The following is a 25,605-nucleotide window of genomic DNA, read 5'->3' as shown; positions in this document are numbered from 1 at the left end:
ACATATAATACACCAATCTAAACAAAATTAATTCTTATTAGCATAATCCACTTTCCTCTGGATAAATATTTTTAACGTGTTGATATGGAATTATGTCTCAGAAACACATTGAAAGGCTGCTTTTTCCATCCTGATGCTTATCTCCATCTGGTGTGTGCATGTGGAGGACACTGCATAAAAGTGTCTGAATAAAATAAATTTCTTGTTTTGCCATGAGCATCTCTAATCATTGTCTCTTTTAATAATGGATGGACACTGAAAGATGTTATAGCAAATGTTCCCTGTTTGGGTGGGTGGCCCTTCCCACCACCACAGGCGATTATCTATATCTATGAGCTTTGACTGCATCAGAGTGTCAGGTTTGGGCTGAGCATGTTAAATAACGAGACTGATGTGGCTGGATGTGTGGCAGGAGGACCATGTGAAAGAATCTGCTCTGAGACACTCCATTTCAATGACCAGTTCATTGAGTAAAGGATCACATAGGCTCTCACTCAGGACTAGAAGGTAGTCTGGACTGGAAAACCTGATCAGCAAAACCAATTGCCAGCAAAACCAATTGCCTGAAAAACCATAAAGCCATCCGTTACAACCTGGTGGCCATGAAAACAGATGCCTGCATTGGAAGAATGTGGGTTTCACAAGCTAACACCTATACTTTTTGACAGAAAGAGATTACATCCAGAAGGAAGGAGTAGTGTGAGCTCAAACGAATCAGTATTTTCATTAGAGCTGCCACCATGCTATCACATACTCATGCTTAGCTGTAGGATCTTGGCACTACCATTGGAAACAGACCAGTGTGGGGATACCATTCTGAACTACTCCTGTGTGTGACGAACATTAAGCTCTGCCTAATTCATTTCAGGACTGCAGTCAGGGTCTTAAACCTTCAAAAGGTTTATACATGTGTTTAACTTTGAGCATGTCCATAAATCTTCGCAGGATTTGGGCCCTTGGGATTGTGTTGTTTCTTTGGGTCAGACCCAAAGCTCAATGAAGTCATTGCCATTGATTTGAATGAGCTTGCTGCTTGTTTTTAATTGTAATACTTCCAGAGACCATGGGAGTAGGGGACGGAGAAGAAGAGTGAATTACCCTAAACCAGTTTTGTATGATACCTGCATTTAATTAAGCATTTAACATGCAAAACAAAGTTTTTGATTCCCTGTTGGACAGGGAGTGGGAATTTAAACTTCACTCACCACCACTGTCACAGTGACACAAATCAAACTTTGCTTAAAATGTGTGTGTTCTTATTGTCAATTTACAAAGAGTCTGCTTCTCAAAAACTCTTATTGTGAAAGCAAATGTTCTTTAAGGATAATGGGCAGGATTTTGGAATCAGATGATCCCTGTCATAATAGGATGGCATTGTAGCAGTGGCGAGGGTGCTTCCTATTGGTTGCATATCACTGTTGTAGCTGGCAGAACAGGTATGTTCATTTTAGGTTCCCGAACGGCTGTTGGAGGAAATCTTTCATATTAGTCCTATTAGTTTTACATTTCCATATGTGTTCTCGGGATTCCTTTGTTATAATTAAGGATAAGATTTTGGATGGTACCATCATTGAGTTGGAGGAGATATTCTTGCACAAATGCACTTGTGCATGATGCACTATTTGCTGAATCACCTAGTTAGGTACTCGAGAGGTTCATAAAGATCTGGGGAATGCACATGCCATCCCATAAAGCTGTCAATCAAGTATTGGAAAGACTGTGGAGATGCCATTCTAAGTGCATGTACTTATCCCCCGCGTTTACTTTGAGATCACTTACAATACACAAGCTAGATTTATACTGCACAATGACTCCCTTAGATTGTGGAATAACCAATCAGAGGACTGTTTATTATGAAATATTGTTAGCTGCTTTCTCTGATATCTGAATTCATAAATTTTAAGAGGGAGAAATCTCTTGTTTGTTACAGCAAGAAAGCCTTGTCTTGCCAAAGACTTCTCTTACCTCTTCATTTCCCTTGGCATGCAGGGGAGGGAAGAGTGAGCTTTGGAAAATCACCTAGCAGGGAAAACAACAAAACCGTCCTGTGTGATCAAAAGCTTCCCAGGCTGATCAAACTGTTTCAAGTGAAGTTCATGTGTTGACAATGAGAATCTGAGGAGATGGATCCCATACTCCCACATACTCTTTTCATTTAGCTCATTTGTTTATCCTGTCTGCTTGCTACACTCGAGCTAACAGGCTTCGGAAATGTTTACTGTGTGAATGTGCTAGGAACCAAGATATGTTCAGGGCATTTTATTGTCCTACTGTTCAGGACTTATTTATGGAGGCTAAAGTGGATGTTCAAAAAGTGTAGGACTGCATTAATCTGGGGGAAATTCTTTGATTTCTAGGAGGCACTCCAGATTTTCACTGGTGTAGGAGCTAGCAGAATTTGCCTAGTCAAGAGAATCAGTTTGTCAATTAAGAAAGGAGCACCGTCAGTTCAGTGGTCTGTGTGAAGGTACATTTTGCATATTCCTAACTGACTATTTTTAATGTCTAGCATCTTAGCCTTCCAAAACCTAATGGCTGCTACTGCATCCACTGATCTCAGCCCTTTCTCACCCCAGGAATAACCGAAGGACTTCTCTTTACCACCACGCTAAATCGGCAACACTTCCAGATTACAGATGGGCTTGTTCCATGAAGCCATACAGAGGCCCATTACCATTTCCTTGCATGCAATTCTCACTACACTACCTGCCTGCAAGACTGGGGGGAAGGAGGAAAGCAGTTTTAGGAGCTGAAAGCCTTGTGCTTGAGTTATGTGGTAGGGTAACATGCCTCACTGAAATGCATTCATCCTCAAGGTTCTTTGCAAACGCTATGGGTCAGATTGTGGGCTTTCCTTTGGCGAGCACTTGTGAATTGTGCCATTGCCTTGAGTAGTCCCGCTGATGTAACTGCCCACTATTCTGTATCGGGGCCCACCCTACTTCCATTAAAGTTAATGGGAATTTTGCTTCCAGATTTTAATGGAAGCAGGCTTGCAATGACTCCATTGTGAGACAGCGAGTAAGTAATAGTATAATAGTAGAACTACTGGTGCCCTAAATTGGTTAGGAGGAGCTGTACAGACATACATGGAGAAATTCTAGAGAGACTTTATAGCAATCGCCTCCATCTTCAAGAGGAGACCACCCTGTGGTCTTGTCCCAGATCTTTTGTCCTGAACAAAATGGTGCATTACACCAGACTACGGACATTACCAGGGGTAGTCCTTACTGCTGTGAGCAGCCCCTTTGACTTCTACTCAAGACAGTAAGATACACTGCTGTTACTTAATCACTAAAACCAGGGATACATACCGATGAGAGAGAGCCTTTTCATAATGAAGGCAAGACGGGGCCAGATCTTTAGCTGGAATAGCCTGGTATTTGTGACATAAACTACTACTTGAATTTGGTACTCAACTGTTCTTCAGTTTTTCACTCTGGTGTTGAATTTTCGTTTTTGTTTTCAGAAGATAAATCAAGGTCTATTTCCCAATACTGAAGTTCCTGCCTTGTTGATGAAACACAAACAGATTACATATATAGAGAAGGCAATTGCAGCTCTCATGCAGTGCCCTTCCTGTGTGAAAAATTCTGACATAAAAAAATCAGCTTCTGAGAAACAGGAGCCAACATCCAGAATTCACACCAGTCCCACTCTAGACTCTATTAGCAGAAATCCCCAAGACAAAGTGTTTGGCCAAATCAGCGGCAGAGCTAGTTTTGTGATGTGTGTTCTACAGACTCGTGGGGACTAGAACAGAGTCTGTTATACTCATTTCACTTTTAAAACACCATTTTTTCCAAACCACAGTCCCTGGAAGAAAAGTCACTACATTTATATTTTCACCTTTTAAAAGTGAAAAAATTAATTAGGATTTTATTGTCTTTAAAAGTGTTGATGAAATTAAAAGTGAAACTATCTTGTAAGTCATGATCGAATCAAAATCAGTTATAAGTACAGCAAAACATCAAGGCTGAATACAAAAGTTAGAAAGTCTCAGAGGAGTAGCCATAACTTTAGATGGGGAGTCTGTCACTTTAAAAACAATGAGTAGCCCTATGGCACTTTAGCGACTAACAATATATATATATATATATATATATATATATATATATATATATATATATATATATAGTATCATGAGCTTTCCTGGGCAAAACCCACTTAATTAGATGATGAGCTGGAGAGGAATAACAGAAACCAAGTTATTATAACAGGAAAAAAAAAAGGTACCTGTGGATTCTACCATAAGAATTTAACTGAATATTTAATTTCAGCACAATACTGGCATCTTTTTGAGGTTTCCCTTTCTATATATGCTTGTATATAGTTATACATGTATACATATACTAGAAGTATATGTGAATAAATACTGAAAAGTCTGCTGCTGTCATTTAAATCTCTCCCTTTCCATTTTCTAAGTTGATTAGGATGTACTTAGTTTTTTTTTCTGTTTTTGTGACTACTGATCATAAGAAAACATAATTTGGATATTAGAAATATTTACTTACGTAAAACTGAAGCTTCTACTAAGATGCAAATTGTGCTTCAGGAAAGATAGTTGGGCTTTTCCTCCTCCCCTTCTCTTTTCCTTTTTGACAGTCAGTTAATAAAGACTCAACAATAAGCAGCTGCCAGTGATGTCATTTGGGACTTTGTTCACGGAGCTTGTATTTACAAGTACCAAGCAACTACATAACAGCAGAAAAGCCAGCTACCAGCAAACTTCAAGTCTGCAGTTACTGTAGGACTTTGTGGATGGTCTAGAAAGCTAACCCTGTTCTTCTGACCACAGAGTTTTAAAGTTTGATAAATAAACACTGGATAAACTCAGGAGAATTTCTGGACTGCAAAGATTTCTTATGGTTGTGATTTCTCTAGGACTGTGGCGTGTTTTAATTGAACAACTACAAGTAAGGCTTTTGCTGTTTTAGTACTTTATCATATTTGCAAAGCATCTTTTAAAATATGGTATTTATTTTTTAGTATTACTACTGGTGGTTTTGTTTTATTATAACAGCATTAAGTATGCAGTTGCTAGCAGTAATTACAGTCAGACATCTGAATATGTTTCAAGTGTGGCTAGCAGTCCCATCTTGCAAGGGCAATAGAAAAATCACAGCTATGATTCTCAATTGTATGTTTGCATGTGATGGTGTGCTAACCTGCCTTTTTTCAATATGACTGTAAAACTACACTGATTATAAAACAAAAAAAAATACGTATTTTTTATAAGTTGTTTGATGGTTTTGATGGTGGTTCCTGAGTTAGTGTCATGTAAGGACAATCAAAATTCATTCAAATACTTAACATAGTTTCCCTATGAAGTTGTATTTCCTGCTCATCTATACTTAGATGGAAGGCACAATTAATATGATTCTACTTTTAATCTCTGTACTGGTTCTGGAAGCAAAGAAAGTTTTTAAAGTTAGTCGTTCATCCAGTGAAAGCATTCAGGTAAAATGAGATGTATGCTACAGGTCAAACCTTCTTGTCTAGCACCCTCGGAAACTGAGTGGTCCTGAACCACGGAGTTTGCTGAACCACTGCAGGTCAAGCCTTCCTACCCGGCTGTAGGCTCTGCTTCTGGTTGGGGCTGCACTCCCTGCTGAATGCCTCGCTGCCTTCAGCCTCCACCATGCCAGTCTTGGCTAACGTTGTGTTCCCACTGTGCCAGTTCGAGACAGAAGCTGGCCCTGCTGCCTCCAGCCCTGACTGCGGCTGCGCTCCCCACTGCCAGTCCTGCCCAGGCTATGCTTCTTAACCTGGCCAGCCAGGGCTTTCTTGTCTAGCAATATCCGGCTGGACCATGGATGTAGCCAGACCAGAGAGTCCTGGATTTTAGAGGTTCAAACTGTAGTACAACAGGAGCAGTAGCCATTTTTATTTTATTTTTGTTTGCTTCAAACAATGAATGATAAATAACAAAGCTGAGACACTACTGAAAAGGCCTGCCCTGATAAGTGCTGTTAATAATATTTTGTATTTCTTTAGTGCCTTCAATCCACAGATCATAATGCTCTTTGCAACCACTAATTAACTCAGCTTTACAACAACGCTGTGAGGTTGGCAACAGTATTATCCCCGTTTCAAAGGGGAAGGTCTGAGGCACAGAAGTGACCTACCAAAGGTCACCCTCCTCACTCTTCTGAAAGGCTTGGAGCAAATCCCAGATCTTTCAATTCCCCATCCCATGCCTGAGCCAGAAGGCCATCCTATTTATTATATTGTCTATTCCCCAGATCACAATCCTGGGTATAAGGAGCTCTCGACCTTTTTTATTACTGCTTTCCTTGACTTAGTGATATATTTTTGTTGGGGAAACAAAACACTGTTCCTAAAGTAGGAGGCAAAAGGAAGCTTCTGCTGTCATACATGTGAGGGTTAGTCAGCATATATTACATCTGACCCCAGTTGAAATTCAGTATAAATAGGCAAGATCCCTTCTTAATTCTAATACTACCACATTGCTTGCCACCCATTTTGGCCTCATTACAAAGGCCCCACAATCCTGTAAAATGTCTGTAAGGATCTGTCTGGGTGGATCCATGCCCTGGGATTGGTGCCCTGGGGCTAGAATCACAATGAGGCTTTAGGCATTGCAAAACTAAACACTTGCAGCGCCCAATTTTTTTTGGAGCCTTGCCACCTACTTGAAGGGAAAGCCCCTAATTAAACATCCAGGCTTCCTGTTCCATTGAGGTAGTTAGATGGCTAAGAATCCACAGAAGCTGTCACACTTAGAGGGCAGTTGCCTAAATTTGCCAGTAGAAAATGTGGAGGAGACGTGGTGTGGCCTGTGCCTCCTTACGTCACCCCTCAAAAAGAGTTTGGCGCTTCCCTCCAACTCTGACGTAGATGCCTATCTCTGCTCATGATTCACAGCCACAGATCCTCTCCTGCAGATAAGCATCTAAGCACTTCCTAATGTTTATTAAAAACAAACGCATTTCATGAAAAAGCAGTGATAACTCCCTCTCCCCTTTATCTTTTAGCCCGGTAGGTACAGCACTCACTCAGGATGTGGAAGAACCAGATTAAATTCCACCCTCTGCCCAATGTGGAGAAGAGATTTGAATTTGGGTTCCCTACTTGACTGGAGTGCCCTAATGGTTCTGTTTGGGGGCATTCTGGGGCAGGTCTCTTGCTCACTCCTGTTGTATCTGTGTATATAGACAATTAAATATGCACAGGAATGGGGGGGATTGGAACCTGGCTTTCCCATCTCTTACATAAGTGCTAAGTCATTCTTAGTTACTCCGGTCGAATGCATATTTAAGTATTTTATGCACAGTAGAAAACTTCTATAGCAGATTCTGAGGCCAGGTCTGCACTACTGGAGAAAGTCAATCTAAGATCTGTAACTCCAGCTATGAGAATAGTATAGCTGGGGTCAATGTACCTTAGGCTGAATTTCTGTGGCATCCCCACTGTGAGAGGTCTTTCCTTACTCCTTGTGACCTGGCTGAGTACTGCGATTGATGGGGGGGTACTGTCATTGGTTGATTTAATGGGTTCTTACTAGACCCACTAAATAGAACTCAGGCAGATTGATCTCTGGATGGTCGATCTCAAAGACAAGCCCCGAGAGAGCCCTGTCCCAGAATACCTCATAGTCAAGTGATTAGGGCCCCATCCTGTGAAGAAATAGAGAGCTAAATTCAAATCCATTGTCCATTTCAGGCTAACAGATTTCAATAGGAGCAGGAACAAACACTAAAAGCCTTTGAAAGTTTGGGCCAATTTTTCTTACATATTCCTTGCCTTTTGATGGCAACATAATATGTTACAGGCCTATTTTATATTTCACTAACCCAAATTAGGATACTCAAGAGAGTCCCAACCTGTATATATGTTAGTTGGACTTTTGCCTTGCTAAGGACTGCAGGAGTGGGCCCAGAAAATGTGCCTGAGGATGACATTATATATATAAAATAATCCTCTATCATTTAACTATAGTGTTAAAGTGGAAAATTGCCAGCAACACTTCTATTCTTCTAAATAAATGGAATTAGTGTGTACTTTAGCCAGTCAAACTGACAGGTGGGATTAACTTTGGACAAAACCACTGCAATTGTGCAAAAGGAGCAGCAGGACTAAGATTTTAAGCACTATTGTTACAGGGACTGATGCTACAAAGTACTCTACAACTCCCACTGATTTCAGTGAAAGTTCAGGGAGTTCTGCACCTGGCTGGATCTAGACCATGGTAAAACAGAAATACTAATCTGGCTATGGAAGTGTCTCGTTTCTAAAATGCAGTTCTATTACCTACAATAAGATTAATGTACAGTAGAAATAGCATGTTATCCATAATGCTTTCAATACCTTCATCCATTCCACGCATGCCTAATGATGTGTGGTCATGCTAAAACATTGATTACTTCAGATATTTCTGGATGGTTGCCAAATTAATCAAGGTGTTCTCAGCATGAGGAATGGGATTGCTATAATCTGAACATTACCTGGAGATCTCGCTGAGATTTCTTTGACTGGCTAATGTGGTATAGAGTGTCGCAGAAGGTACTAAACACTGTCCTTAAATTGCCTTTAAGCAATTATGGATAATGTGAACTCTGTGAAAAGTAGCTTGGACACTAAAACTGTGGATAAAAATGTCACTGAAAGATGCACAATTTACTTTGAGAGAACAAATACTGTTGTTGAACTGCATGTTTGATAGGCTTGTCACAAAATGATAGTTTGTTTTCCAGAGCCTGAATAGTTTTAGATGGTGTGCATGTACAATAAATCTATGCAACATCGAATATATAACAAATTATTTTATTTGAATGCTAATTGATTATAATAATTCATCCTTCTCTAAACTGTTAAATCAAACAGTTCACCATGCCCTTTTATTCTGTTTTTTTTGGTCACTCACAAATAATACAAATAGGAAAAGTTAATTAAAGCATACAACAGTGGAGACACATGTAATTGCTTGTCTTATTTTAATTGCAGCTGCACTGAGGTGAATGTGTAAATATTTGGGATAGGAGAATGGCAGAAACAACTCTACCTAGTTAAGCATTGTTAGTAATTACCATTCATACTTTGCCCTTTTCTTGCTATGACAGGTTATGATAACTCTACCCATACTAAGTAGTACTGAACTCTGCAAATAGTCACACTGAAATCAATTGGACTACTTGTGGAGGAAGGTACTTCTCAAAACTCTGGTCTACACTAGGACTTTATTTCAAAATAACTGCCCCGAAGGTCAAAATTATAAGTGGAGTGTCCATACCACCAAGCCTGTTGTTATGAAATAATGGGCCACAGAATTCGAAATATGTACTTCTGCTTTTCATCAGGAGCAACACTAATTCTGAAATAGTTACAGTATTTTGAAATAACAGCAGTGTGGACGCTATTTCAAAATAATTACTTCCCAGAGTAATTCAAACTTGTTACTCGCCAGTGCTTTCTAGGGCTCTAAGTCTGAGGTAGCACATCTACACTGATGGAGTCTGCCTTGGACTAATTTTGATGCTTCCCCATAGTGAGGACACACTAGTTCTAATTTGTTAAATTGGGAGTTAAGTCAAATTTAGTAACTTTGAAAGAGTTTCCTAGTGTAGGCATGGCCAAAATGAATAAGGGTCTCACTATTTGACCTTCAATTAATCTGTTCAGTTAGTCTTTATCTTCAGTGCAGTGCTGATATCCAGAATTGCATTTGTAGAGTAAAGGCAGTATGCAGTATTCCTGGCAAAGCAACTTTTGGGTGGGATAAAATAATGACTGAATTTCCTCTCTTTCATTATTTTCTTTTTGCTAGTTTCCAAAGCACCCAGGTGTATCTTCTTAAGATATGAAATAACTTGGCTAAAATACTCATTTTACTTGGCTAACTATCTGGAATCTTACACAATGGTTCACACTGATAAATTTTTGGGGGTGATTTTGTCCGTAGAGAGCTATGTTAAACTGAATAACATAATTCCTTGCTGGACTGACATTTTCACTAATGCTGCTTAAAACATATAGATATGTTCAAGGGCAAAATTTGGGGTTTATTTTGGAAGCTACTGAAAGATTAGTTTTTTAAAATAAGAATCACTTCACTATAACAGCATTGCATCTATATGTGGACCTAATTAGACTGAAATTCTTCCCTGGCTTTTAAAATAAACACATGGATAAGATGTATTTGAAACTGTTTTACATTTATAGGTCCAGCTCCAATAAGTCATTAAGCTGCCATTACATACAGCAATAGCACGTGCTTTCAAGACAACGATATAAATGAGAAAAAGATTGTTTTTCAGAGTGTATGCATTTGATTTGGGGTCCAAAACCTGCAGTCATTGTGTAGGCAAAACTCCAGTATGCCTCAGTGGGAATTTTGCCTGAGTCAGTGCCTTAGGAATTGACTCTTGGCAAAATACTTTGTCCTCAGTCTTTTATATGCAGCTTGTGTGAACTCTGCACAGCTCATGTTTCTCTGATTGCATTTAGAGGGTCATTTATTGTGCAATGTTGTCTGTCCTTATAACAGATGTTAAAGGATCTCCCTTTAAAGGCTACTCCTCCACAGCATCTAATTATAACCTACACAAAAGCGTAACAGATGTTATAATTGTCTTTACTCTTTGATTAAATAGTTTCTGCATGATTTGCTTTCTTGTCCCCTCCTTTCTTCCCCTCCCTCAGTTTCTAAGGTCTTTCTGGACAATTCACATGTGTCTTCAGTTTGTTGGCAGTGGCCGGGGTTGTTTTATTTTTCCAAATGTGTGATCTTTTTTTGTTTTCATTGTTAATATTTAACAGATTGTTATGTACTGTTGGACCAAGAAAAAGTAACACACACATTGTGATTAGAAAATGTACATTTGAATGAATTTTCCTCTTTCTACAGGTTGTAATGCACAATAACTGAGGAATAGGCATTCAAATGTGTGGGTTATTTAACAGCATGTGTATTACCACATATCATATGCCATGAGTGCAAAATAAATAACGAGTTGAGAAAAACAGTGAAGCTAAAGTCCTATCTGGGAGCTCCAGGAGGGATTATATCTTGGAAAGGACAAATTTTCACCCAGGGCGTGTCTAGACTACAGGGTTTTTTCGAAAAAAGTAGCCTGTTTTCAAAAAAATTTCCCCTACGACTAGACTGCTGCCGTGTTCTTTCGAAAGTAAATCGAAAGAACATGGCAGTTTTTTCGACTGGAGAAAACCTCGTTTTATGAGGAATGGTGCCTTTTTTCCAAAAGTGCTCTTTCGAAAAAAGGCGCTATGTAATGCAAACTGTGCTTTTTCAAAAATACTGGTTGTAGTCTAGATGCTCTTTTTCAAAAGAGGCTTTATCGAAAGTATCTTTCAAAAAAGTCTCTTTCGAAAGAGGCTTGCAGTCTAGACTTAGCCCCAGATCACCTGCCTGTAGAAGAGTTCATTTGGTAATCCATGAGATGTAGGACCTGTCATTCCTTCATGGTTTGCACAGTCAGTGTGGGCTAATGTTCAGGGTGGAGTGGTCATGTTCTCACCTTTCCTCACCCCTTGTGGAAAGAATTGTGCTCATGAGGGGCACTGAGTGGGCAATCCCTGTGCACACCAAGCCCATAGCCCTTGCAAGAGGGGGTGTGGAATGTGGGGAGAGAAGGAGAAGGATCCTTGTGCTTCTCAACTCCATGTGCTATGCTCATAATGCCCAAAGGATATCTCACCTGTATGCCGTTTAAGACCTTTATTTTCATATGCTGTTTGAAAACCCAGCTTGTTCCTGTGCACCCTGAGGTTAAAGTGTTAGTGTTTGGTGTTTGGTTGCAAAAATTTGGGGTAGTGGATGGCTAAGAGATAGGGGATGCCTCCTCCTGCTTTAATAGATTAAATATAATCCATGTCTGGAAAGACCAAAATGAACTACCATTGCAAACCCTCTGATCTCTCCTCCGGTCTATCCCTTCCCTTCCTTCTTGTTGCTGTTCTACTTTTGACACAGAGGGGCTGCCAAGCCTTTCTTGATCCCTCACCTTGTGAGCTGTCTCTCTAGCCACCTCCCACCCCAACACACATGATACCCATGTATCCAGCCTACTCGTAGACTTTCTTAGAAGGGTTTCTGGCTAACATACATTTTGAAAATGAGGTAATGAGAGAAAAAAAGTTTTGTTCCCCTCCCACCCACTTTTATGAAACCAACATACAACCCCATATAGGGTCTGATTGAGTCCATAAGGCGGGTGCAGGAAGACAAGACAATGGAAATCTGTCTTGTCATGTTGTCTTGAGTACTGCAAATTGAGACAGAGTGAAATTCAACAAGGGTTTACGTACCTAACCATCAGGCAGCTACCAAAACAGTTGCAGCAGAAGTCTCTAACTCAAGTCACTGTATGTACCATACTCACACTCTTCCACTTGCTTCCTATTAAGAAAACATTAACTCAAAGACTACAACTCCCAGCATGCAATACTGGAACTAGCAATACCACATTTCCTCCATCTTAAGAACCAACCCTATCTTGCAAAAACAACAATAATAATACAATAGCTTGCTAAACTATCTTAATAAATACCAATTAAATAACTAGCAAATAAATAATAATTAAGAATAAATGGTTGTTTAATTACAGTTACATTTCTAATTATAACTGAGAACTAATCTCCTTTTTCATTAATAATTACCTAACATAATCTCAAATCCATGTAGGTAGCTGTCTGACTCTGCTAACACATCTGTCAGGCACAATGTTCTGTCAGTTATCCTGTACTATCATCAGTGGCAAAGTAAAATCATTAGCACTAGTTAGATGGTCTGAAAAGAAACCTCTTTGCTTTGTTTTTGGTAAGCAGGTGCTATATAAATAAACAACATTTCGTACCTGACCATCTGACAGTTTGTAAGTATAAGGTCCTTTTCTTTTTGCACCTCTCCCCACTCTCCACCCCCAACTATTTTCAATGACAATGCGATTCCAAGTTATCCTTTTTATACGCTGACAAATCAACCAAATGCAGCTTTCAGTTCTATGGCCCCACAATATTTCTGTCTATATTTGTGTGTTGTTTCTGTTGAACTTTTGGGTTTTTTTTATTCAGCTACACTGATATACCAGATATAGGTCCTGTAATCCATACAATAATTCAGAAGGTGACCTTTGAATTGTGGCATGATGCATAGCTCTTGTAGATTTGTAAGAAAACTGTAGTGAAGGTCATCTGTGCTTCAATTTCCAACAGAGCTGTTTGCAGACTGTGTTTCAAATATCTGTTGAATTGTTCAGTTTCTCTGTTTGCTTGAGGGTAATAAATGGATGATCTTCTATGTTTAATATTCCTTTCTGCTAGAAAAGTTCGATATTTCAGTAAGGTATATTGCATTTTATGATCCACTTCAGGTTCCCTTTCTTGCTAAAGACTGACAAGAACTTGATCACTGTGGCAGAGATGAGATGTGACCTAAACATAACTTTAGGCCATTCACTAAAGTAACATAGTGACAGTCACTTGACACATTGTCTGATGGCAGCCTCTTCCTTCGCTGCATCTCGAAGAAAAACAGATTATAACGGATTATAATGTGTCATCATTATCTGGTCACGTAATTTGCAAGCAGGGCTGGCCTTACCATGAGGCGAACTGAGGCGGCCACCTCAAGTGCCAGACTGTGGAGGGGCGTCACTAGGACCCAGAGTGTAGAAAATTGTGTCTGCTTCTGGTGCATATGGATTCTCTCTGCAGTACCCTGAGAGGAGTAGAACAGGAAGAAGGCAGAATTGAGACCTTTCAAAGTTTTGGCCCAAACTTTGGGGGCATGGGGGTGTCATTTGAGCTCCCCGCCTCAGCTGCCAAAATGTTGTGGGCTGGCCCTGTTTGCAAGTAATGCATATTTTTATATCTGCTACAGCTGGATCATCCATTCCCATCCACCAGTTTAGGCAATGTGGATGTTTCATTCTTACAATCCTCTGGTGTGTGTTGTGTGCCAGCTGCATGAGTTTTTTGGCTGCAGTTCATCTGGCACAATGAACCTGGTATCATCTTGTGGAGAAAGTCCGTTGTATACTCTAAAGCAAGATAGCAGGACATTTGAAGTTGTGTGACCATTTTGTCATTAACAGTCCCTGAAAATGTTTTTAACTGGGCATGCAAAGGAAGTAGGTTTAAATTGTTTTTGTGTAACTGCTGTGACAGTACCTGTTTTAGGTACAACTATTTCATCATAATCCTTGATCGGTGTGTCAGATGAAGGCAAGGGCATGTGGCAGAAACAATTAGCCATCACATTTTTAATCCCCAAGCAATCTGTGTCATATGTGAAAGACAATAGACTTGCTGACCATCTAGCAATTCATCTTCCTACTCATTTGCATCCTTTAGATATTACTAGTGTTGTCAAAGGGCTGTGAGCTGAATGCAGTTTTTGAAAATATGGCTCCAAAGGTAACTTCTCCATTTTTCTGCAGCCCAAATGGAAGCAAGTGCCTCTTTTGCAATGGCTGAATAATTTCTTTCCACTTCTGTAAGTGTTCTCAAAGGAAATACAACCATCTTCTTGATACTGTCATCATGGATTTGCATAAAAATTGTCCCCAATCCATAATCTGAGGCATCCACCCTCATAGGTAACCATGCAAATCCAAGGTTATTTAATCAAATCTTCACTGCTTTGAAAGTAACTGAAGATTTCCTGGTTTGTGCTTGTGACAGTTCTATGACTGAAGCATAATTTGGAATGGGGGACTGATAGAATTGCTGTACCTCTGCTCAAAGTGGGGGTGTCTCTGTGTTCTCAGAAGAGGCAGGGCCTCAGGTGGAAGGCCGGAGCTGGGTCTACCCACCCCACACCAGCCCTTCAGTGCCACTCAGAGTGCACTGCATGGGGTTCCAGTGGAAATTGAAAGAGCTCGAGGATTTGGCTGCAGCAGTGGCAGCGGCTAGGAGCTCCAAGACCTTTTGAATCACCAAGCCCTCGGGTACTTGCTCCATTGGCCACCCCCACTCCCTGTGGGTGGGCTTGGTTTGGAATAAATATGGCATATCATGTCATAAGACCTAGGAGAGCCCATGAGATCTGTGAGTCTGTCCGAGATGATGCTTTTGTAGTTGCCAAGACATGTTTCACATCAGGTTTCAGTCCCATCTGCAAAATTGCATGCACCAGAAATATCTATTATGTCTCTCCAAAGTGGCATCTGGCCAAACTCTGTTTCAGCCCTGTTGATGTGGAAGATATTTTTTGGTTCCTCAGGAATCTTCCTGACTACAATAACACCATCCAAATAACTGCGGACTCTTGGCTGGTTCTTTAGAGTCACTGGCATCGCTCTATGGAAAATGATGGGTGCTGATATAAGTCTGTATGATACATGTTTAAAGCAGAACAGTCCAGCATATGGAATAAATGTTGTGAGATCTCTGCTGTCTTCCTGAGATGTAACCTGGTGATAAGTTCTCCGTAGATGAAGAGTAGAAAACATCTTTGTGTCTTGAATATCCACGAACACTGCTATGTATGTGAGCGGATGGCTGACAGTCACAATGGCATTGTTAGAATCCTTTAGTTACACAAAGATGAAGAACTCCATCCTCCTCCTTTGTCACCACTTACACACCCATTCAGAGGATGTAGTGTCTGCAGTGATACCGCTCTGTACTATTTTTTTTTAAGTTCTAGCAATACAGCATCCCTGACTGAGAAAGTTAGCAGGTACAGCTTCTGTTGCAGAGGTGTCACATTAGGTCCAAGTTTAATTTTGTGAACAAATCCAAATGTACAGCCCCAAGCACCTCCACTCCACTATCCTCGTTAAGTGTAGAGACTGGAGTTTGCGGTGGTGTCAGCCAGGTGAGACAGAAGCAATGCCATTGACTACTCATGGTGTCTGCCCACAATAGGAGAAGCGCAGGTATAATATAGCATTCCATTGGTACACAACATGGATCAAAAGTCAAAGTTACAAGTAAGGAGCCAAGCACAGGAACATACCACATTAAGCCCAAGCTTGGTTCAGCATGTGGCACACAAACACATCCAATGTACTGTAAATAAATTGATTTAAAGTATTATTGAAACTGCTGAGCCAGTGTCCAGCATTAATTCCACCCTCTGGGGTTCCTTCATGCTAGAGCAGAAACATGAACAGTACATGCTACTTTATGCATAGTGTACTGCTTTCATCTACACTCAGAACAGCAAAACCAGGTCCAGTGCTATTATGTACTTGTTGAATAGGCTACTTGCTTCAGCACAGTTTAGCAATCTGTCTGGTCTTTTTACAGCGATTGTCCTGAACTCCCTTTGCAGAGCATCCTGTGTAATTCATAATGTGTTGTGTAGATCCACAATAGTAATATACTTTTTTTAGTGAGTTTTGTAGTCACTGGATCTGTGGCTTCCCATTTGCATTGCCCTTGTCATTTTTTGACTGCTTTGTTGTAGTACATCTTCAGTGCCTAGACTATTTTTGCCTCCACTATAGCTGGCTCAGTGTGATGAACAAAGCTTATATTTTTCCGTAGGGTCAGATCTCATTCAAGTTAGAGGCACAACTAATATGAGGCACAAGTGTCCTTCTCCACAAGCTGACTTCAAATAATCTGCCATGTGGCCAAAGTCACATTCAGTTTCCTTAAAGCAGCAATATCCTGATCTGTCAATTTCTCCTAGTTTCTGTTCATGCTAGGAGAATTTGTAGTGTTCAGCTACCACATTTACCTTGGGCACAAAAAAAATCTTCAGTGCGGCAAGTGTAGTCTTATATTTATCACCCAGAAAGGGAAGATTGTAAAATATATGCTGCTCTTCTGCTGCAAGATAGTGAATAAGCAGTGCATGGGTTGTTTTGTTTCATCAAGGATAGAGTTTTCAAGCACTCTTATCCAAACATTAAAAAGTACCCGACTGGTCAAATAGCTTTAGGGGTGGGAAGGGCACCCTTGTGACCACTTTGTTGAGACCAAAAGGGTGAAAGCCACAAAGGTATTTTGTTTTGTTTGTTTAGATAAACCACCATGCAGCTCCAGAAGCAGATGCCCCGACTCCAGCTATGACTGACACGCACACTAAGGGTATGTCTACACTGCCACCCTAGTTCGAACTAGGGTGGCTAATGTAGGCATTCGAAGTTGCAAATGAAGCCCGTGGAATGAGGTGTACCGGTAGTTCGAATTAGAGAGCCTAATTCGAACTACCTACTCCGTGCCGTGTGTAGCCGTGGGCACGGAGTTCGCACTAACGGGGATTTAAAAATGGCGGCGCCCGGCAAGATGCAAATGAAGCCCGGGATATTTAAATCCCGGGCTTCATTTGCAACTTCGAATGCCTACATTAGCCATCCTAGTTCGAACTAGGGTGGCAGTGTAGACATACCCTTACTGCTTTTTGGTCATTTTTATACATGACTTCCAGCATGTAATACTGAACATACCATCACCACATTGTTTGTTTATCAGTTTCTGACTGAGTTCTTACACTCAAACTGTTAAAGAAGCGAACTGTGCCTGGCTAAGCTGGTTTCTGAGTTGTTGTTTGGTTGTTCAAAATCCATGTAGTACTGTGATTTTCTTCTCTTTCCTCTCAAAACACCAGCATGGCTTGAAATGATTTCCATTACTTTTATTTAAGAAACCCAGCCTGCTTTGAGACTGAACCTGTCTGCTACTGTCTAAGGCCAGGTCTACACTGGATCTTGGGTTAAGGGACACAGCTCCAGCTAAGTAAAATACATAGCTGGAGTTGGCTTGCCTTAAGCCGAGGGAGACCGATGGGAGCAGCTTCCCTTACTTCTTGTGACTGCCAGGAGTACCAGTAGCAACTAGAGCTGTCCACAGCATGTGATTTAGCCGGTCTTAATTAGACCCATTACACGAAACACCAGAAGATTGATCTCTGATGCAGAAAGTGAAGATGTGGCCTAACTTATAACTTTCTCTTTCTGTTTTTGGATGACCAAACATGGTCATTACTCCTAGCCATCTGGAAATTTAGACTTTATAATACCAGATTTATACGGTTCCTGAAACTTTACTCTGGTGAAACACCTGCTAGGATTCTGGAATATCTTAACAGTATCCATAGAGCCTAATTGATAACATTTGCTGCAATGTTGACAATAAACCCTCCTAACATAGCACACATCAGTGTAGGTTTTATCAAACACTGCTCTGAAATATTTGTATTGGTCTGCACTAAAATACTTGTGCCTTAGCAATATACAACACCATTTGTCTGGGAACCTCAATGCGCTTTACAAACTGTGCTGTTCATGGATCTACAAAGAGTACAATATCTTTCCACTGCTTATATCCAAAATCTCATTAATTGTGAACCCTTCCCATTTATAAAAGAGAGGAATAGAAGAAATAAGAAAAAAAGTCTAGAGCGCCAGCTGTGCTTGTGCAGAGTATTTTAATTATCCAGACACCTGTCCACTACCAACTTATAGTGTTTCATATAGGTCACTGAACAGCCAGATGATGGTAATGACTTTCATTCACTATCATGCTGGTGTGAATTTGAAACAGTGATCCATAGGTGAAAGGCTAAAATTTCAATTACCATACTCCAACCCTTTCAATTCCCTGTATTTCACTGGTGCTAGACATCCCATATTTCACATCTGTGGAACATTTGATAAATTATGACATATTAAAAGATCATCTTAAATCACTAAGAATTTTAACATCTGTTAATAATTGCTACTGAACAAGACTATTAAAGAATAAACTGGCAAAGAGTGTCTCTAATAAACACACCTCTCCCTTATGTCACTGTTTTGAATGTTAGGAATCATTATGTTCCAAGATTTTCCTTACTACAACCTAAATCTGCACAAGCAAAGGAAAATGCAAAATAGGCCGGAAAAGGAAAAACAATACAACACCATGGAAAGTCAGCCTCAGACTCTCTACTCAAGAACTAATACAAGTCTTAAACTAATACAAGACTCATATTCTACCATGTTTTTATTGGCTAAATATCTAACATAATGAGGTTTATGGGAAACATCCGTCTTTAATCAAATTAATTACATTTCTTCTCTACTCTGTCTGTCTGTCTGTCTCTCTCTCACACATATAGACCCTCTACCTTTAACAAGCCATTATTGAAAATTTAGGGGCTAGATTCTGACTTTAGGCATATCTCTTGGCCAAGTATAGTGCATTCGCTGAATTGCCCCTGGGGTGCACCTTTGAGTCACAATTCCTCCCTGGCTTCCTCTTTGCTATGCTGGGGTGGGTGGGAGTGTGGGAGGGGGTGAGGGATTTTACAGCTGGTTTATATTACCAGTAAGTTATTACAGTTTTTCTGTCTCCTACTAGTTCAGCTACTCTGGCCAGCAAATAGTGCGAAGCCAAGGTACGGCCCCATACTCCACACACCTGCTTTGGGAAGGGTGTTAGTGGGCAAGTAGCTCTACTTATTCTTGTTTGCTCAGACTGAGTTACCTAAATATGGAATGAGGGGAGGGGACTTTTGCTCCTTCACAAAGCTATGTTGTCCAAGTCATGATCCAACCCTTTCATTGTATCTTTTGTTACCGAGAGATCATATAACCAGCCGTTTTAAACAACAATGAGTAAGTGCTCTTTCTTGTGCCACATTTTTTGCATGCGACATTTTCCTTTAGTGGAAAATCAAGGACGATCTTTTGGCCCAAACATCATGTATTGGGCCAAATTCTGTTCCTGGTTATATCCATGCAACCTTGTCTATGACAGTGAAATGGCACTGATATACATTAGGGTGGAGTTTGGCCTGCTGTCCACTATGTATGAAATTGTGGAGGTAGAACAATACCTCAATCTGGGGGAAAAGAGAGAAGGGAAGTCATATGGTCACTAAATCAGAATAATAATACCTTGGCAATTCTATCGCCTGTGTCACACAGGAGGTCAGAATGCATGATCACAACAGCCCTTTCTGGCCTTGGACTCTCTAATGCAGCAATAGTACTTGCACAGTATTTTTCCTCATTAAAGCTGCTGGAAAAAAATGAACTAATCCTTAGACTGCCTTAGATGAAATATATTATTATCCTCACAGATGAGGAAGGGAAAATAAATAACATGCCCTAGACAAAACAGTTTGTCAGAGCTGGCTCAGAACTTGGGTCTGATCATCTGGTGAAGTGAGTAGCTTCAACAGCTTGTGTGATCGAATCCAAGGAGTTCTTGATTTTCATGCTAATACCATACCTTTCCCTTTTCACCTGTCTAAGAAACATTTCCCTGTGCTCACAGTATGGGTGTGTGCATATTGTTGTTTGTTTTCCTGATCATGTGTAGTGGGGGTGGGTGGAGGGTAGTTTTACCTTGGAAAAATGAGTTTGGAAAACAGTTATATCAGGTCAGAGTCACTGGCAGCCATTACTTCCACAAGAAAGAGAGATTAATTATTTCATTCTAGTGTTACCACCACAAAACATGCAAATGGGCCTCATACTACAGTGGATGAGGATCCATTTAAATTTAAAATAAATAAGAACTTAACCTTTGTTTCCCTCCAACCCCATCTCCTAATCTCTCTCCATTACTTTAGTGTTGTTGTTAATGGTAGCCTGCCATATAGTCTACGTTTCTCTTTGGTGTCATTTGCAATAACAGAGTGCAAACTCATTAAAGAGATCAGTAGGATGATATAAAAACACAGAAGAGTCATCAACCTCTAGCTAGGAGTTTCATGAGCATTCTACAATTTACATTTTTATTACGTTTCTGGCAGATGGCAAGAGTGGACGTGCGTCTGTGGCAGGCAGTGCTTTTTCCAGAGAAGGTGAAGTAAGGTAGTGGCAGCAGCTGACTGCCTGGGGGAATGTGAGAGGCTGTAATTTATATTTTTCCAAAGCTAAGCTCTCACCCTAATATAGATCCACCACTGCAGTGTAGAAAAAGAGACTCATATAAAAAAGAGATGGAAAAAATACTATTAGGTTCTGTCATCCATCCTGTCAGTGTAACATTGTTCCCTATGGTATATTTTTTGTGCCTTGTCCTGTCTTGTTTTTAATATCACAAGAATTTCAAATTCCCTTGGAAGATGATACCGGAGTTTATATTTGATTTCACTATAGGCCAGCTTTCCCCCTAACTACTCAGTGTCTTTCTTTCCTCCTTTTTTCTCTTTTTAACCTCATTGTACATGCTCTAATCAAGTCTTTGTTGTCTTTGATCTTTGTATATATCTCTCAGGCAAGTGTAGATAGTTGTGAACTCCCATCCCTGCCTCCTCCTGTAATTGTTTAAAACAATGATGCACAGCTTTGTTAACCTTTCGCCACAGAAGCCAGTGCCTTAATCATTTTTTCATTGCTGTACAAAAGCCCAATGAACACAATCAGCAGTATACTGAATTCTAAGGGTAACATCCTGGCCCTGTTGAAGTCCATGGGAGTTTTGACCTTAATGCTAATCGGGCCAAGTTTCCATCCAAAATTCAAAGGAATTATTGCATCATGCAGCACATGATGATTCCGTCCTTCCTTGACTTCAACCTCTCGATCCTGTTAATTTAATGTATAGATGAATGTCACAAACACATTGGAGTGTGCATTTACTTTGAAACTACTGTGTGTTCAGATTTGTATCAAAGGTAGGTGGGGCTGAGTCACTTCATGGGTTCCCTGGGTTAGTGCCTGTATGTCTCACCTAAAAGATTGTTTGGGAATCTGGCAGGGCGGCTGGCCCTTTAAGGAGAGGTGCGTCTCAGTTTCCACTGACACACAGCCAGCCCCAATCCCAGGTGGGGAAATCAGGGTCATGTGACTCTGAGGTAAAGGAGAGGCCTGGTTATGGCAGGAAGGGCAATGGAAGGAGTTGGGGGGGGGGGGAAGGCAGGGGCTGCAAGGGTAAGAAGGCTGCTGCAAGGGATGTGGGAGCATGTATACTGAAGGCTTTTGCAGGAAACTAGGAAACTCAGGGGAGAAAAGACTCAAACCATATAAGGCTGGGAGTGGCCTGCTACAGCAGCAAAAGACTCTAGGTAGGAGGATGTGGAAGTGGCTTGAAAGACTTTCAAGCATGTCTGGACAGGACTTAATGAAGGATGAATTCCTGAAATTTGAACACGAAGGACTTTATATCTGAGCTGTTTACGATATTAAACCAGCCCAAATAGAAGTGGTGGTGGCTGCAGAAAAACCTTTGTGAAATTACTGAAAAGCCTTGAAAAAAGGAAACTGAGGCAGGGATACTACAAGATAAATCCATGCCATGAGATGGTGATCAAGAGGCAGTGACCCTGATATAGTTAGGTTTCTGTTTTTGTTTTAATTTTGCAGACTTCAAACTGTTACAAGGAAAAATAATTGTTGGAAACTATATTGCATATGTATGATTTTTTTTAATAACAGCTAATACAGGAGCAGAAACAATTCTTACCAATTTCATTTATTGCTAGAAGAGTGGCTAAACAAATCATTATTTTATTATAAAATAAGATGTCTATATTTTCCAGATGCCTGTTTCTTTTCTTTATCTTTTTCATAGTCTAGAAATATATAGACTTGTGAGACTACCATACAGTGACCAAATCCCTATCTGAGATTATTCATGAGATTTTCCATTATAACATTATCTAATCTGTTCTGAACCATAAAGATGAATAACTCTGTTTTCTAATCTTCCTGCCTTTACTCCTAAGATATTGTCATTTTCTTTTTGCCCCCAGTTTTGAGTGTATTTATGCAAAAGCATTTTTTTGTTTATGGCTGTGTTGATTTTGTTGCAAAACTTAGGATTAAAATGTGCTTTTTTAAGCACAGACTAGAGCAGGCATCTTCCTGAAAAGAGGTCAAAGAAGAAATGTGACTCAAAGACACCAGAGATGCAAGTCTTCCCCTGCTTAGTCTCGGTTGGTAGTGATGCCAGCCGTAAATTACTACATTCCCCAACCTACATTTGATCCCCTGCCCAATGCTGCCTCAGAATATTGGCGAATGAGCACATTTACTTCAAAGAAAGAGGGGATGTTCTTCCTGGCCAACTCTCCTCCCTGTGTGAGTGCATAGTTCAAGACCCCATCTACCCCTTAATTTCTTCATGGTAGTTTTCTTGACCATAAGCTAAATTGAAAACAAATAACCAGTGTGAATAGAATTTCTACCTGTTTTCATTAATTGTCCTTGTCATTCTACCTGTAAGTATACATACAAAAACGGATACAAATAACTTTGTTCAACACTTCCCCAATATCACACACCTCGATTTTTAACACTTTTCATTTTTATTAAGGAGGAACCAGGTTGTGCCATGCTTGTTCACACTGGGCCAGATTCTCTAGTAAATTAAATTCAATTTGTACTGTATAAGAAGTACAAAGTGAATTTTTAAAGCAGCTGAAGAATGCCCTTGGAGATTTTTCCCTATTTAGGGCAAATCCCTTCTGTTGCACAGTGGTGAAGATTGCCTAGGTGCATCCTGTGCTAGCTATCTTCTTACCACCAAAGTAAGGGAGAAGAAGGTGGATGTCAGAGGTGTGGGTGATGGAGGCAGGTTCTTCCAATCCCTTGTGATGTAAGCTTGGCATATGCAAGATTAGAGCTCTTCTGCTCTACCTTCTTTTACAGCCAAATAGTCCAGAATCTAAGAGTCACTTAGGTTGACACTGATTGAGCACATCTTGGAAATAATGGAGCACGGGGTCACTGAGTGATGATTTACTCCTCAAGTGATCCCACTGAAATGAATGAGGGTACTTGTGGTATAAAGTGCAGAATCCTATAATGTCTAGTGCCATCTATGGGATGGAATAAGAACTATTCCATTGTGTGTTATGAACCATCTGCTGTAACTGCCCTCAAGTGGTAGGGCTTCTTGTCCTTTGAAGCTAGAGAAGCTAAGTTCTGTCTTTGGAGCCACTGGATGAGATAACCCTGACCTCTCTCAGCTACTCAGCCCTGCTCGAATTGTGACTTCAGCTATGAGGTTTCAACAGGGGTTATTCACTGTGAGAAAGTGGATGGGAAATGGGCAGGGAAGAGAAGAAGCCATGGTTCTGCCTCTTCATACTTGTTAGCCAGGTGCACAGTGGAGAATAAGCTGCTGCACAAAAGAGAAGAAGCAGTTTCCTGGATTCCAGGGATTATGACTTGGAATCAGTTTGTTAAATGCAGTGGGTGGAACAACTTCCTGAGGCCACTTATTGCAGTGTTCCAGCTGAGTCCATTGTGAGGGTCCAAATAGCAAAGGAACAGGTGTGCAAAGTGCAGATAACCATGACACCCTCAGTGGCCGCAGAATTGTTAGAGTAATTTCTGAACAAATTATGCAGTCCATACTCAGGAAAATGCTCATTGAAGTCAGTGGATTGCTACTTTGTCAAAGCAGGAAATGTGAGATTTTTCTCTACAAGTGTTGCTAATAACAGAGGAAAAGAAATTTCAATATATGACTTTTATCTTTAAAATTTTCCTTTGGGCCCTATTAATGGTTTATAACATCCCGGCACGCTTCATAGAATCGAGTCTGATGTTCAAAAAATATGAATAAATTAAGACTGGGTTATAATTTCTCATGGCCATGAGTTAGAATTCACCAGTAAATAATCATTCGTTCTCCTGGGCTTTGCTGCTATTGATAAAACCAAATCAAGTTGTGCTCTCAGAGGTCATGAAGAAGGTACTTCATCTGTCAAAATCTTGCTTGGATTCACTACATTTTTGACATAAAAAAACTCTGCATAGCAACATGTTTCTTTTTATGCCTCTAGCAAGAAGTGAGCAAAAACTGTGCCTTTAAAATTGCCAATGTTAGCCAAATTGGTACAGTATATGAATTTTTTTTTTCAAAATACTGAATTGCTCAGGGGTTTGGCAATGAAATATTTTTGTGTGGGTGATAGTGACCTACAATTATTGTTATAAGACCATCAAGAACTAGACTGAGACCATGTGTTCGGATTGCAACGCTAACACCGTAACAGGCACTAACCATTATTCTTGTTAGTAGTTGCAGCAGGGCTGGGATGGGCTGAAGATGGGTTCATAGAGAATGAATGTCTTTTGGTGATATGTCTAGAACAAGAGTGGTAGGGAGGCAGGGGTAAAACACAGTCCTTCTGTCATCAGGATTGGTCTATCTGGTATCTTTCACAACCACTAAATTCATTATGCAACATTTTAATTGGTAAAACCAATTGATGCTCCACTCATAAATCTACTCCTGATTTATACTGATGAAAGAGAAAGAGAAGAATCGGGCTCAAAGAGCCAGATTTGGTGGTTATGAAGAACCCGTGGTTAGTTTATTGTATGCTTCTCTCTTTTACTGAAACAAGTTTCACATACACTAACCAGTATGAATTACCTCACATACACAGTAACTTTGGATTTGGCTCACTACTGAAAGTAGTTCCCGGAGAAAGATGTCTCTTTTTATAGCAAAATGCAGGACAAGGTAGCACTTTAAAGACTAACAAGATGGTTTATTAGATGATGAGCTTTCGTGGGCCAGACCCACTTCCTCAGATCAAATAGTGGAAGAAAATAGTCACAACCATATATACCAAAGGATACAATTTAAAAAAATGAACACATATGAAAAGGACAAATCACATTTCAGAACAGGAGGGGGATACAGGGGGTGGGGGAAGGAAGGAAGGTAAGTGTCTGTGAATTGATGATATTAGAGGTGGGGAGAGTGGGATGTTTG

General features: G+C 40.3%; 1 protein-coding gene and 1 long non-coding RNA gene across 4 annotated transcripts in view; one reads left to right on the top strand and one right to left on the bottom strand.

The window, feature by feature from the left end:
• Positions 1 to 25,605, top strand: part of NCKAP5 (NCK associated protein 5) — a 659,073-nt gene that overhangs the window by 27,935 nt on the left and 605,533 nt on the right. The window contains exon 1 of one of the 2 annotated variants that reach the window (XM_075933270.2): positions 4,659 to 4,916. The exons of the other annotated variant lie outside the window; for it this stretch is intronic. The gene's annotated coding sequence lies outside the window, so the exon portion shown is untranslated. Of the gene's footprint in view, positions 1 to 4,658; positions 4,917 to 25,605 lie in introns of those variants that run through there. 2 annotated transcript variants of the gene reach the window in all.
• LOC142830154 (uncharacterized) overlaps positions 1 to 25,605 on the bottom strand; it is a 92,754-nt gene that overhangs the window by 37,614 nt on the left and 29,535 nt on the right. The gene's annotated exons all lie outside the window — the stretch shown is intronic.

The sequence above is a fragment of the Pelodiscus sinensis genome, chromosome 7 (genome assembly GCF_052426305.1).
Source record: "Pelodiscus sinensis isolate ZL-2025 chromosome 7, ASM5242630v1, whole genome shotgun sequence".
Lineage (NCBI taxonomy): Eukaryota > Metazoa > Chordata > Testudines > Trionychidae > Pelodiscus > Pelodiscus sinensis.
This window is presented reverse-complemented; position numbering and strand designations above follow the sequence as displayed.